Source organism: Microcebus murinus, chromosome 18 (genome assembly GCF_040939455.1).
Source record: "Microcebus murinus isolate Inina chromosome 18, M.murinus_Inina_mat1.0, whole genome shotgun sequence".
NCBI classification, from domain to species: Eukaryota; Metazoa; Chordata; class Mammalia; order Primates; family Cheirogaleidae; genus Microcebus; species Microcebus murinus.
In genome coordinates, this window is record NC_134121.1 from 15,256,281 (window position 1) to 15,270,715 (window position 14,435).

At 43.2% G+C, this 14,435-nt stretch overlaps 1 non-coding gene and 1 pseudogene across 3 annotated transcripts; one reads left to right on the plus strand and one right to left on the minus strand.

The window, feature by feature from the left end:
• Positions 1-92: 92 nt before the first annotated feature.
• Positions 93-5,743, minus strand: LOC105879256 (protein UXT pseudogene; annotated as a pseudogene). Of its 2 annotated transcripts, none has more exons than XR_012913030.1 (3): positions 5,588-5,743; positions 2,101-2,170; positions 93-717 (listed from the first exon to the last, which is right to left on the minus strand). The product of XR_012913030.1 is annotated as a protein UXT pseudogene, transcript variant X2 (transcript). The 2 variants fall into 2 exon arrangements; XR_012913029.1 differs by having other exon boundaries at positions 93-834.
• Positions 5,744-12,656: 6,913 nt separating this feature from the next.
• Positions 12,657-12,846, plus strand: LOC142862209 (U2 spliceosomal RNA). Its single transcript, XR_012913296.1, has one exon. It is a non-coding gene; the product is annotated as a U2 spliceosomal RNA (small nuclear RNA).
• The last annotated feature ends 1,589 nt before the right edge of the window (positions 12,847-14,435 follow it).

The following is a 14,435-nucleotide window of genomic DNA, read 5'->3' on the forward strand; positions in this document are numbered from 1 at the left end:
AGTTTAGAAACTACCTCCTTCAAGAAAATTTCCACATTTATCCCATCCCTTCGAGATCATGCTGTTTCTGTGAGGTTCCACAGCACCCTATGCTTACTCTTACTGAGCACTTAACCCACCTAATTGATACTGTCTGTAATCGCCACTTCAAGGACAGGGACTCTGTCATCATTATTGTATTTTTTTTTTTCAAAGGCATTCACGCTCTTTAATGTTGGAGAATGGAGGAAGAAGTCAATGATGAGGCTTCTCTAGGAAATTCTGTAGGCCTTGTAGTTCTCTAAGCCCCTCTAGCAACATGTGGATATGGGCTTTGATATTCATGGAGTCCTTGGTGAGGCTGTTGCTGAGCTCTGTGAGGAGAGAGCTCTTACGATCAATGAACTTAAGAGCTTCTGCCAGCGTCAACTCCAGGAAAAAACCATATCCCAGTGCCACGTAGATGCGTGAAGTATCTGGGACCACTGTGTCAACGAAGAAGTTACAGCCCAAATCCACCTGCAAATATAACTCCGAGTGCTTAGCTTCCTGGAGTCGCTCAATGACATTTCTCAGTTGAAGGTATTTGGCCAGCTGCTCATATACCTTGTCTCGATGGTCCAGCACCGTTCGCAAGTCCCGCTGCAGCACATCACTGATGAAGGTCTCGTAGCGCATCACTTTCTCCCCCGTGGCCTCCACCGCCCGCAGTTTAGGGGGAGTCGCCATCATAGGCTCCTTAGAGCAGGCAAAAAGAACGGTTGGTATCAATTGCGCTGGCTTCCGGGTGGCGCGGATGAATGACGTATAGCAAGCGCGCTGGCCAACCCAATAGCCAGGTGGGGAGGGGCAATCCTGAATGAAAGAAGACGGGCCAAAGGGGAGAAGAGAAGGGCGTGACTTTAGGGAATCCCAGGAGATCGGGGAAGCTTCATTATTGTATTCTAACCACCTGGTATACTGCCTGGCCCTAGTAGGGGCTCAGTGAAATAATAAAAGAGAATGGAGGAGAGGAAATAAAGTGAGGATAAAGAATCATTGCAAAAATAGGATAATGAGAGGTGATATTTTACCACATGGTCTCACACATTTTTAAAGTGAGAGGCAAGATTTTCTGCTGAGACCAAGCATATGTGAGAAGTTGTAGAGATTTAAAAAGAGAAGGGAAGGTATAAATATTTGCTATTGACTCTCTATTGGGTAGTTATTGAGCAGGAACTTGTTTCAGGAATTCAAGATGCTACAGGAAGTGGCTGTGAAAGGATCACAAAAGCATGCTGGGCACCCAGCCTGCGCTCAGTGGGATCTCCACCAGGACCGGATGCTGGATAAGGGGGCAGAGTTGGGCTCACTGGGTGAGGGCTCTGTCTCCTAACTTAGTATCCATACATTGAATTTAGCTTGAAAAATAAAAAAAAACTAGAGAAGTTTTTAAAGAGCTTGATTGGCTTAGAGATTCCCAGTTGCTCTGACTCTTAGAGACAAGATGATTTTGCTCTTTGGTGAAATATATCTAGCCCGATCTGTGGAGCTGGAAATTGACAGTTCCTTGACCCTCCCAGAGCCTACACTATGTCTGTCTTTCTCTTCCTAGTAGAAACCAAGAGGCTGGGTGTGGTGGCTCACACCTGTAATCCTAACACTCAAGGAGGCCGGGGCGGGAGGATTGCTTGAGGGTAGGAGTTTGAGACCAGCCTCAGCAAGAGCGAGACCCTGTCTCTGCTAAAAATAGAAAGAAATTAGCCAGGCAACTAAAATAGAAAAAATTAGCCAGGCATGGTAGCGTACATCTGTAGTCCCAGCTACTTGGGAGGCTGAGGCAGGAGGATCATTTGAGCCCAGGAGTTCAAGGCTGCAGTGAGCTATGATCACACCTCTGTACTCCAGCCTGGGCAATAGAGTGAGACCCTGTCTCTTAAAAAAAAAAGAAAAGAAAAGAAGCAAAACCAGGCAGGATTGGTGCTATCCTAGATAGAGGGGGTAAGGAAAAAGAAGTAGGCATTAAGGATGACATCTAAATTTCTAACTTGAGCTGATGAAGTTGGGTAGTTGGAGTAAAAGAGTTGGGGTGAGGGAGAGGAAGTGATGAATTCCATTTCAGACATGTTATGTTTGAGGTACCTGTGGGGCATCCGGGAGGAAATGTCCAGGAAGCTGATGGATAAACAGGTCAGGAGCCCAGGAGCAAAATCTAGAATGAAGACACAGATTTGGGAATCATCAGCATAGAGGTAATGTCTGAAGCAGAAAAATGACACTGGTGATTATGAATTAAGACGCAGCTTGGAGTCCTGAACAGAACAAGGCTATGGAAGCAAGCAGAACCAAGTTAGAATCCTGGCTTCTTAATCTCCCTCAACCTTCACTTCATCAATCATAAAACAGAAATAATATCACTTATTCCAAAGTGTTATTATATAGATTCAATAAGATTAATATATAAAAATCAAAAGATGTGGCCAACCATACTTGAATGGCACCATTATCAGGGGTTGAATTCCCTCCTTCAGACTCAGAATAAAATTTCCAGGTCCTCATCCCCTGCTAATCTCCATCATCTCCCTGATACTGAAGCAAAGTATCAGTTGTCATTTATCATCTAGTTTGCTGCACTCATTCTTATTAACCACTTTGGTACCAGCGTTGACTATAGTCAACAGCCACAGATGAACTCAAGCATCGACTTTAGCCGACAGCCGTGATATGAAGGCCCACAGCCGAGCATCAACTTTAGTCAACAGCCAAAAGCTTTTACTTTTATCTCTGCAGTCGCAGTGTGTACGTTCAGCTAATAAGTTACTACCAATCTGTGACCTTTTAACAAGTCCTTGGTAGGAGTTATTATAGTTATTTTCCTAAAGCTGCCTGTAAAGTAAAACAAGCTTTCAGTGCTTTAAAGCTTTCCTCATCACACAAGAGCAAAACGGATTCATCGTCAACGCACAGCGCAAACTATCGTGCGGACTTTGCGTGCCGGCTGTGGGCAAGGTTTCGCAGTGTTAGAGAAATTTCTTGATTTTAAAATGTTGGCCACTGATTCCAATAAAAACAAACAGCATAAGCCAAGAAAATGTATCTACAGGCCAGGTGGTGTGTGTGGCTCACGCCTGTAATCCTAGCACTCTGGGAGGCCGAGGAAGGAGGATTGCTTGACGCCAGGAGTTTGAGATCAGGCTGAGTAAGATCGAGACTCTGTCTCTACAAAAAATAAAAAAAATTAGCCAGGCGTGGTGGTGTAAACCTGTAGTCCCAGCTACTCAGGAAGCTGAGGCAGGAGAATCACTTGATCACTAGAGCCCAGGAATTCAAGGTTACAGTGAACACCACTGCACTCCAACCTGGGCAACAGAGTTCAAGGTTACAGTGAACACCACTGCACTCCAACCTGGGCAACAGAGCAAGACCCTGTCTCTTAAAAAAAAAAAAAAGAAAACGACAAACTTCTTTTGCTGTTTAATCCTCAGTTGTTATCTACTTTGTCTAAATTCCGGCTACATTTACTGTTTATAAATAAATTTCTGCCCAATTCTAGCTCTCCAGCTTTCTTAGCCACTCAAAAGCAGAATCTTTTTAGCTGGGCATGTGGCACACACCTATAGTCCCAGCTAATACTCACAAACTTCCAAAAAATGGATGGGAGAGAACATTTCCCCCACTCATTCTACAAGGCTAGTAGTATCCTGATACCAAAACCAAAAGAGATATTGCAAGAAAAAAAAACTACAGACCAACATTCTTCATGAATACAAGTGCAAAAATCCTCCATAAAGTACTAGCAAACCAAATTCGTCGACATGTGAAATGAAATCATAGAGTATGACCAAGTGAAATTTATCCCAGGGATGCAACTTTGGTTCAACATCTGAATATCAGTTAGTGTGATACACCATATCAATAAGATAAAGAACAAAAAACACTGAATTATCTCAATAGGTACAGAGAAAGCATTTGACAAAATCCAACACCCTTTCATGATAAAAGCATTTGACAAAGTAGGAATAGAAAGAAACTTTTTCAATGTGATAATGGACAGTTAAGAAAAACTGTTTTTAGGCTATGTGTGGTAGCTTAAGCCTGGAATCCTAGAAATTTGGGAGGCGGAGACAGGAGGATCACCTGAGGCCAGGAGTTTGAGACCAGCCTGAGCAATAGCAAGATCCATGTCTTCTATTGCTAATAGAAAAATTAGCCAGGCTACTTGGAAGGCTGAGGCAGGAGGATTGCTTGAGTCCAGGAATTTGAGGTTGTAGTGAGCTATGATGAGGCCACTGCCCTCCAGCCTGGGCAACAAAGCAAGACCCTGTCTCAAATTGTCTCAAAAAAAAAAAAAGGAGAGGCCGGGCGCGGTGGCTCACGCCTGTAATCCTAGCTCTTGGGAGGCCGAGGCGGGCGGATTGCTCAAGGTCAGGAGTTCGAAACCAGCCTGAGCAAGAGCGAGACCCCATCTCTACTATAAATAGAAAGAAATTAATTGGCTAACTGATATATATAAAAAATTAGCCGGGCATGGTGGCACATGCCTGTAGTCCCAGCTACTCGGGAGGCTGAGGCAGAAGGATCACTCAAGCCCAGGAGTTTGAGGTTGCTGTGAGCTAGGCTGACGCCACGGCACTCACTCTAGCCTGGACAACAAAGCGAGACTCTTGTCTCAAAAAAAAAAAAAAAAAGAATGGAAAAACAAGCACCACATGTACTCACCAGCAAATTGGTATTAACGGATCAACTCCTAAGTGGACATATTGGATTAACATTTATCGGGTGTCGGGCAGGTGGGGGGGGGAGGAGGGGATGGGTATATATAAACATAATGAGTGAGATGTGCAACGTTTGGGAAATGGTCACGCTTGAAGCTGACTCGAGGTGAGGGGCATGAGCAATATACGTAACCTTAACATTTGTACCCCCATAATATGCTGAAATTAAAGAAAAGGTAATAAGCGCCTATGAATTAGACGCTAAATAAGCACAGAAGAAAAGCTTAATAGGAGATAGATGCAGGGAGGTGGCAATCCGGGAAGGCTTCCAAGAGGAAATGACTTTTGAAGCTGCTTATAAAAGGATACACAGAGCTTTACAAAGAAGAGACCAGCCTACCTAAATCCCTCCCCTCACTGAACTTTAATAGTACATATATTTTAGAACCGGTAGTAGAACATGTCTGAACCATACAGTTCATTCCTGTGGTTTAATCTAGTCTCCCCGGCGGGGCTGTCAGTCACTGCTGGAACGTAGAAACCAGATCTTGGTTGAATGTACAAAAGCGCCAGGCACAGCGTTGGACAAGGAATAGGGCCAATTTATGCCTGACAGTTGATTCTGGGCCCGGGGTGATGCAGTTTGCAGTACCCACAGGAGGCAACTGAGACAAGCGTAGGGGACATCGCAAGGGGTGGGCCGTGGGCCAGGCATGCCAAGACCTAGATGAAGGCCAAGGGCACAGAAGCCCCAGGCCTGCGCACCACGCGCCGGCGTCCTTCCGAGGCCCCAGGCTCTCACCACCCCGGGGAAGCAGGTGTCCAGCGCCTGCCACCTCCCTGCTCCCCTCTCTGTTTCCCGGAGTGACGCAGGCGCAGGGGCCCCCAACTCTATGGACGCAGCAGGGTCTCACCTCCAGGCCACCCCCAGCCTCCCGCTCGATCGGGGCTCCCTCCATGGCAGTCATTGCGCGGCCCGTACTCTTCGGGGGATTCGCCACAGTCCCCAATCCCGCTGCCGCCAGCGAGCGGCCACTTCCGGAATGCTCCCAGCAACAGCGGTCGCCCCGCCCCGCCCTGCCGACCCCCGGCTGCATCCGCCAATCCGTGCGCGCCTCCCCAGCCACCTCCCACCTAGGGGAGGTCAGGTGTCTCTGCGCAGACTCGGCCGGGGCGCTCAGCTCCGCCAGGGCATGAGACCCCAAGAGGGTCCTGCGCTGCGCAGGTTGCGGAACCTGCTGGCGCGAGCGCAGTGTGAGTGAGATTACCACCGAGACGCCGAGTCCTCTGGGGGTCCGAGACTCGCCTAGACCGGGCTTTGGCCATGTCTGGTCCTGGGTGGACGACCTCTTCAAGTAATTCTACATTTTTTCCTTGCCTTTTAAATCTTTTTATTTTATTTTATTTTAACCCCTGCATGCATTTGTGGTCTCATTCATTGATGCCTTTTTTTAAATTTCAAAATATTAAGGGAGTACAAATGTTTTCTTAGTAGGTTACATGGGTCGCTTTTGTAATGCTTCGGTCCCGGCTGTAGGTGTGGCCATCACCCAAATAATGTTCATTGTACCCACTAGGTAGGTTTTGTCCCTCCCCTCCTCCCTCCTCCCCGCTCCCCAGTTGATTTCCACTGAGTTTTACTTCCCTTTGTGCACGTGTGTGCTCAGGGTTAGTTCCAATTTAATAGTGAGTACATGTGGTGTTTGTTTTTCCATTCTTGACATATGTCACTTAAGAAAATGGTCTCCAGTTCCATCCAGATTGTTACAAAAGGTATTAATTCATCATTTTGATGGCTGAGTAGTACTACGTGGTATACATATGCTACATTTTATTAATCCACTCATGAATTGATGGACATCTTTGAAATTGTGAATTATGCTGCAATAAACATTTGAGTGCATGTGTCTCTTTGATGAAAAGTCTTCTTTTCCTTGGGGTAGATACCCAATAGTGAGATTGCTAGATCCAATGGTAGTTCTCTGAGGAGTCTCCATACTGTTTTCCCAAAGGGCTATACTAATTTTCAGTCCCATCAACAGTGTATAAGCGTTCCTTTCTCTCTGCATCCATGCCAGCATCTATCGTTTTGGGACTTTTTAATAAAAGCCACTCTAACTGGGGTAAGGTTATATCTCATTGTAGTTTTAATTTGCATTTCCCTGATGATTAATGATGTAGAGCATTTTTTCATATGTTTATTGGCCATTTGTCTTTTTTTTTTTTTTGAGACAGAGTCTCACTTTGTTGCCCAGGTTAGAGTGCCGTGGCATCAGCCTAGCTCACAGCAACCTCAAACTCCTGGGCTCAAGCAATCCTGCCTCAGCCTCCTGAGTAGCTGGGACTACAGGCATGCACCACCATGCTTGGCTAATTTTTTCTATATATTTCTTTAAAATGGGGGTAATGTTAGTACCATCTCATGATTGTTGCAAATGCCAAATTATAACATGTAAAGCATTCAGTAGAGAACGCTAAATACTTAGTGTAGAGTAAGCTCAGCAGAAGCTGTCTGCAAGTAATGATGGTAATGGTGGTGGTGGTGTACATTTGTAAATTTCATTTTGAGAGGTGGGCTGCTACATTCAAAAGAGCACTGGTCAGGCCAGGAGTGATTCCTATCACTTTGGGAGGCTGAGGTGGGAGGATCACTCAAGGTCAGGAGTTCAAAACCAGCCTGAGCAAGAGCAAGACCTATCTCTACTAAAAATAGAAACAAATTGGCAAAAAAGAAAAAAAAGAGCACTGGTCAGAGCACTCTAGTTTAACTGTCCAAGTGAAGTTGTCCAAGTAATTTCTTTCTATTTTTAGTGGAGACGGGTCTTGCTCTTGCTTAGGCTGGTCTCCAACTCCTGAGCTCAAACGATCTGCCCGCCTCAGCCTCCCAGAGTGCCAGGATTACAGGCGTGAGCCACCGCGCCCAGCTGGCTTTCTTCTTTTGAAAATCTTTTGTTCATGTCTTTTGCCCACTTTTTTTTTTTTTTAATTCATCTGTTGTGTTTAGGGGAATTGCCCACTTTTTAATAGGGTTGTTTGTTTTTCTCTTGGTGATTTGCTTGTGTTCTTTGTAAATTCTGGATGTTAGCTCTTTATCAGATGTGTAGCCTGTGAATATTTTCTCTCATTCTGTAGGTTGTCTATTTGCTCTGTTGATTGTTTCCTTAGCTGTGCAGAAGCTTTTTAATTTGATCCAATCCCATTTATTAATTTCTGTTGTTGCCATGATTTCCATTGGGATTTTAGTAATAAATTATTTGCTTAGGCTGATTATCTAGAATAGTTTTTCTTATATTTTCTTCTAGAATTCTTATGGTTTCATGCCTTAGATTTAAGTCTTGTATCCATCTTTTTTTTTTTTTTTTTTTTTTTTTGAGACAGAGTCTCACTTTGTTGCCCAGGCTAGAGTGAGTGCTGTGGCGCCAGCCTCTTGTATCCATCTTGAATTAATTATTATTATTTTTTTTTTGAGACAGAGTCTCACTTTGTTGCCCAGGCTACAGTGAGTGCCGTGGTGTCAGCCTAGCTCACAGCAACCTCAAACTCCTGGGCTCAAGCAATCCTGCTGCCTCAGCCTCCCAAGTAGCTGGGACTACAGGCATGTGCCACCATGCCCGGCTGATTTTTTCTATATATAGTAGTTGGCCAATTAATTTCTTTCTATTTTTAGTAGAGATGGGGTTTCACTCTTGCTCAGGCTGGTTTCGAACTCCTGACCTCGAGCAATCCGCCCACCTTGGCCTCCCAGAGTGCTAGGATTACAGGTGTGAGCCACCGCACCCGGCCTGAATTAATTTTTGTGAGTAGTGAGAGGTACATGTCACTGGGGTAGGTACATGGATTTTCTGCAAGTTACTTCCTTGAGCCTTAGTAAAATGAGGTTAATAATATTAGTATTAATAATAATATTAGTATTATTATTAATTATATTAGTATTAATATAGTATTAATAATAATATTAGTATTACTATTAGTAATAGTACTTATTCCAGTGACATGTATGTAAAATTTGCATGTGATGATACCCAAATACATGTTAGTTATTACTATGGAGATGATGTTGGTATATATTGCATAGGATCATTGTAAGGTTTTACATGTATGTAAAGATGTAAGGTGCCCAACACCAAGCCTTTCTCCCACACAAATGTCAGTGCGCTAATCACTATGGCTTCTCCTCTCTGTCCAAACTTTCCATTGCACAAATTATGCACTATTCACTTTTGAAGTTATAAATACATCTACTACTACTTGTCCCTTAATTCACACAATTACATTTGAGATAGTATTTATAACCTGCGTTAAATTTTCATTGAAATAATGTGCCATGCCTGAATGGATTTCTATTATACTCACTTTTATGGTTCTTTTACTTTTCCTCTCAATAAGCATGCGCTAATAGAAGTTATTTTTTGGAATTCAGAAAAGTGTTTTTAAAATACTTTTCAGATCATGTAAAAGGGAAAATATTTCTAACGTATACAATAGGAAACAGGATATTATCCATCACTTAAAGAACTCTTAAAAAGCAATAAGAAAAAGTCAAGCACCCAAGAGGAAAACCAACAAAGGTATATGAACACATATAATTTACAAAAGAGAAAATATGAATGGTCAAGAGACTCATGAAAAGATGGTCTGTCTCATCCACCAGACTGGCAAACACTGATAATCACCAGCACAATGGACCATAGTTGGTCTAGTTCTCTACCCAGCACAATTCTTTCCTTTCTGGTAACATGTTTTTGTATATGTTGTATCAGGCAGGGGCCTACCCACCTCCATTCATGAGTCTTGGTGGACTGACATTCATAGTGCCACACTTTTCCCAGCCATAGGGGTAGGGTACCTGACCCATCCTAGTACATAATCTGAATATTCCATGTTCTTTGCCATAGTGGTTGGTTTAGGGATGGTCACATGATCCAAGCTGAGCCAATCAGATTGTCCTCAGGACTACAGCTGGAGCCAGTGGGAAAGATAACGTGTCTCAGTTGTGGTTGCTAAACTGGGAGGGTGTGAATCCAGGACTGCTGAGGGACAGAGTGTGCACCCTGTGGAGAGGGTCTGTCTGAAGAACGAAGTCAAGCAGGTACTCTCCATGAGCCAGGTAGAGCCTAACTCAAAGCGTGTCTTTTTCTACGCAGAGTGGCCAGTGAGATGTACTGTCAAAGTTCTGCCTACTGTGGGGACACCTTTTTTTCCCTGTCATCAGGACTAATCTTTAGTGTCTTCTGACTAGTTCTTCTTCAAATGACTAGTGAAGAGGGACTTCACTCAAAGGTGTGGGTTGGTGGGGCAGCAGAACAGGCATCCTGAGATGTGGAACCTGCTTGGGCTTGGTCCTCTATTCCATCCATTTGATGGTGAAGTGCTACTCTCCACATCTCATCATTGTATAGCTAGGATTGTTAGCAATGGGTAGCTCAGGCTACCTGGTAACCTGGTGTCCCTTGGTCAGGTGCTTAGTCTCCTCCAGGACCCAATACCAAACCAAGAACTGTTTTTTGGTTTTTTTTTTTTTCCCCAAAAGGAGATGGTTACCTTGCCTTCAAAATTTATACTCCTGGGGTAAAGAACTCTTGATTTGTGAGTTTGTGTTGAGGGAGAATTGGGCCTCTTGCTTTCTCTAACTTCTAGGAATGTGTCACATTGTGTGGGATTCTGTAAAAAGGAGATCTTGGTGCCATTATCCAGGGAGGGTGTAGTACTGTAAAACCAAATAATGTCCACTTTACTACCTAATCTAGTTTTAAATATTTTTCTTATAATTTTTTTCATCAATTTAATTTTTTATTTTCTTTTTTATTATGCAATAGTATATGCCCCTATTATATTATTCTTGAACTTTATTTAACTGGAATCATATGGGGTGCACTCTTTTTTGATAGCTTCTTTGGCATAACATGTTTTTGCTATTCATCCATGTTGGATGTATGGTTCACTCCTTGTCATTGCTCATTAGCGTTGTGTTCCATAGTATGGATATAACACAAGTTATTTATTTCTTCTCTTATTTTTTTTTTTTTTTTTTTTTGAGACAGAGTCTCGCTTTGTTGTCCAGGCTAGAGTGAGTGCCGTGGCGTCAGCCTAGCTCACAGCAACCTCAAACTCCTGGGCTCCAGCGATCCTTCTGCCTCAGCCTCCCGAGTAGCTGGGACTACAGGCATGAGCCACCATGCCCGGCTAATTTTTTATATATATATATCAGTTGGCCAATTAATTTCTTTCTATTTATAGTAGAGACGGGGTCTCGCTCTTGCTCAGGCTGGTTTTGAACTCCTGACCTTGAGCAATCCGCCCGCCTCGGCCTCCCAAGAGCTAGGATTACAGGCGTGAGCCACCGTGCCCAGCCTATTTCTTCTCTTATTGATGGACCTTTGGGTTGTATCCAGTTCTTTTCCTATTATGAATAAACCTGCTATGAACATATTTTCTCATAGTTTTTTTTTTTTTTTAAACCTAGAATTAGGATTGAAGGGTCTAGAGTAGATGTATGTTTAACTTTATAAGGAACTACTAAACAGTTTTTCAGAGTGGTTGATACCACTCTACACTCCCCCAAGCAATATATGAGAGTGCTGGTTGCTCCACATTCTTGTCAGTATTAGTGGTGCCCTTTTTGCCCCTACTTTTATGCTTTTGAGAGGGTGAGAAATTGTATCTAATTGTGGTTATAATTGAGGACCATTTTAATATGTTTATTGGCCATTTGTATATTTCCTTTTATGAAGTGTCTGTTCAAGTCTGTTTTAAAATTATATTATTTTTATTGTTGAGTAATAGGAATTCTTGATATATTCAGAATACAAGTCCTTTTTATCAAATAGATGTATTGTGACTATTTTCTTCCAGTTGGTGGCTTGCTTTTTCATTTTCTTGTAATGTCTTTTGGTGAGCAGAAGTTTTAAATTTTTATTATGATTTTATTCTTTCAGTTTAGTGCTTTTTTGTGTCTTTTGCCTACCTAAGATCTTGAAGATATTCACTTGCTTTCTTCTAGAAGCATTATGATTTTAGCTGTTACATTTAGTTCTCTGATCCATCGCAAATTAAGTTTTATGTGTAGTGTAAAATAGGAGTCAAAGTTTTTTGTATTGTCCATATAGATATACAGTTGTACCTGCATCATTTGTTGTAGATATGCCTTTTCTATTGGATTGATTTGCTGCTTGTGTTCAAAAGCAATTGACCTTATAAATGTGGATGCTGGAAAAGGATCATCCTTGTTGTGGCCCGTTTACAGGACGGAGGATGAACACAGAACATAAAACACAAACGCAGAACACAAAGAAAAATGCAGACACATAAACAGACGGTTGACTCGAGTAATAATACACTGGGTCCGTTTTATTTTTATACTCTAAAACATTAAAGTTAGTTCCTTGTATGTAACTGCCCAGGCATTGCAGCAATGGCCATAAATTCCAGAATAGCCTTAGGGAAGCAGATGTCCCCTGACTCAGAATCTCCAGGTGGTTGCTCTAAGCACTAGGCATAGATAAAGGACCGAGATTAGCAAGGATGGGCAAGGTGAGCCACGGGGGGCATTTCTCATCTCCAGCTTCTCTTAGAGTGACCCCCTAAGATCTTCGTCTGAACCTCAGCGGCTGTGCATGACTTAGGTCGCCCCTCCCTTGAGGGGGTCTTACCCATCATTGACTAACCAGCCATCTTATGGGGTGTACACAGCAATCACAGGAACAATGTGTTTATTGTGTGGCCTCCAGACCCTCAATGCTGTGGGGTGGGGCCGCTCTTGCTACTTGCAGCTCAGGTCCTTTGTTATGCCTCTAGGCAACACTTTGTTTTTGTTATGCCTCAAGGCAACAGCATTTACTTTTAAATTACTTTTAAAAGTAAGCAGCATTTACTTTTAAATGCTCTGGGCAGAGCATGTATATTACTAAATTTAATTCTTAAACTAGCAAAATATGTCAGTCCCCTACAATCCTCCTTTTCCTCACTGATTTATGATGTTGTCTTATTGCTTCTTGGCCTTTGGTTAAGATCAAATGTAGTATCTGTTCTTATCAGTTTAATATCTGGTATGTCCTCTATCCGAGTATAATACCTTAAATGGATTTTTTGAGCAGGGAGATGGAGTAGGAGCTTGCTCCATCCACACCATCCATTGACCTGGTATTGCAGTACCTCCAGGAATGGTGCACCCCTCCCACCAAAAAATAAAAGTAAAAATAAAAAAAATAAGATGCTGTCTTTAACATAAACAAAGTTTATGTAGGTGTTTTGGATCTTTCTGTCCACTGATATTTTTTCTTTTTAGTCTCTGATAACAAACTGTTTTAATATTGTGAGCCTTTTGGGATTGGCAAGGGTCCCGCAAAGGATGATTAAGCCAGGCAACTTGGGAGTGGCTGCCTTGCCTCAGACAGAGTGCCTGTCACACCCAGGCTTCCTTAGGGCTCACTTCCTTCCCTTTAAAAAGATGCAGCAAGCACTTTTGTGTTCCCCAAAGACAAAAGTTACCACCTCTGCTGAGGGAGGGCAGGGCTAGCAGTCCTCTCCCTGAGCAGCCTGTCTCTTCTCTGAGGAGCCCACCCTCCCTGGAGGCAAGGCCCTGACACAACCACACCTCCCCTACTGCAGCATTTTAGCTACAGCCTAAAGCCAGTCCGGTAGCCCTGCACACAGCCTACTGAGCTGCCTCCACTATCTCTGCTGCAGCCAGCCCAGTGTGGGAGTTGGTAATCTGGGCTCTTTTGTAACCCCAAAGGACAGAGACCAGTGTCATTGCCAGGAGAGGGAGGTGTGAACATCGGTGTCTCCCACAGCAGCCAGCCTCTGCTAATCTTGTCAAGAGGGACCCATCCCTCCTGTCGCAGGCTCACAGTGCATCCACTTTTCTCCTGCCTGAACATTCTTCTGGAGTAGGAGGGTAACCCCCCCCCACACACACACACACTATCACAGCCAGCACCTGAACCCAGGAGGCTTGAGAGCAAGTTTGCTAGCTTGGTCTTGATCTGATCACATAAGACTCAAGCATGCCATCCAGAGGCCTGGAAACTAGGGACTACCTAACCTAGGCCACCACTGCTGGCACCTCAACACTCTCTCAGGGATCTGAGATCCAACCAACTCAAATTGCCTTGCAGCACCACAGTGGGTACCTACCTCATGAGCCAGAAGATATACTTCTACCTCTCTACACTGAGTAGCAGAGTTCCTGGCTGAGGAGAACAGGTGAACTGCAAAGCTATCTGTTTTGAGCTGAGGGAAGAGTTTCCAGATGAGAAGGAACCAGCATAAGAACTCTGGCAATATGAAAGAGCGTGATGTTTCAACACCCACAAAGGATCACACTAGCTGTCCAGCAATGGACTATGTAGCCAAAGGAAATTTTTGAAATCTTAGGTATGGAATTCAAAATATGGATTACAAATAAGCTCAATGGAATCAATGAGAAAGTTGAAAACTAGCATGAAGAAACCAAAATATAATTCAGGACATGAATAAAAATTCACTAAAGAGATATCTTAAAAAAATAACAGAACTTCTGGAAATGAAGGAGTCATTTAGGGAATTTCAAAATACAGTGAAATGTTTTGACATCAGACTAGACCAAGCAAAAGAGAGAATTTCAGAGCTTGAAGACAAGGCTTTTGGGGCTGGCAAAAAATTAGTCAGTCAAAAATAAAGGAAGAAGAATCAAGAGAAATGAAGAAAGCATCTAAGAATATAGTATTGTGTAAAACACCCAAACATAAGAATCATAGATATCACTGAAGGAGAAAAAAGAAA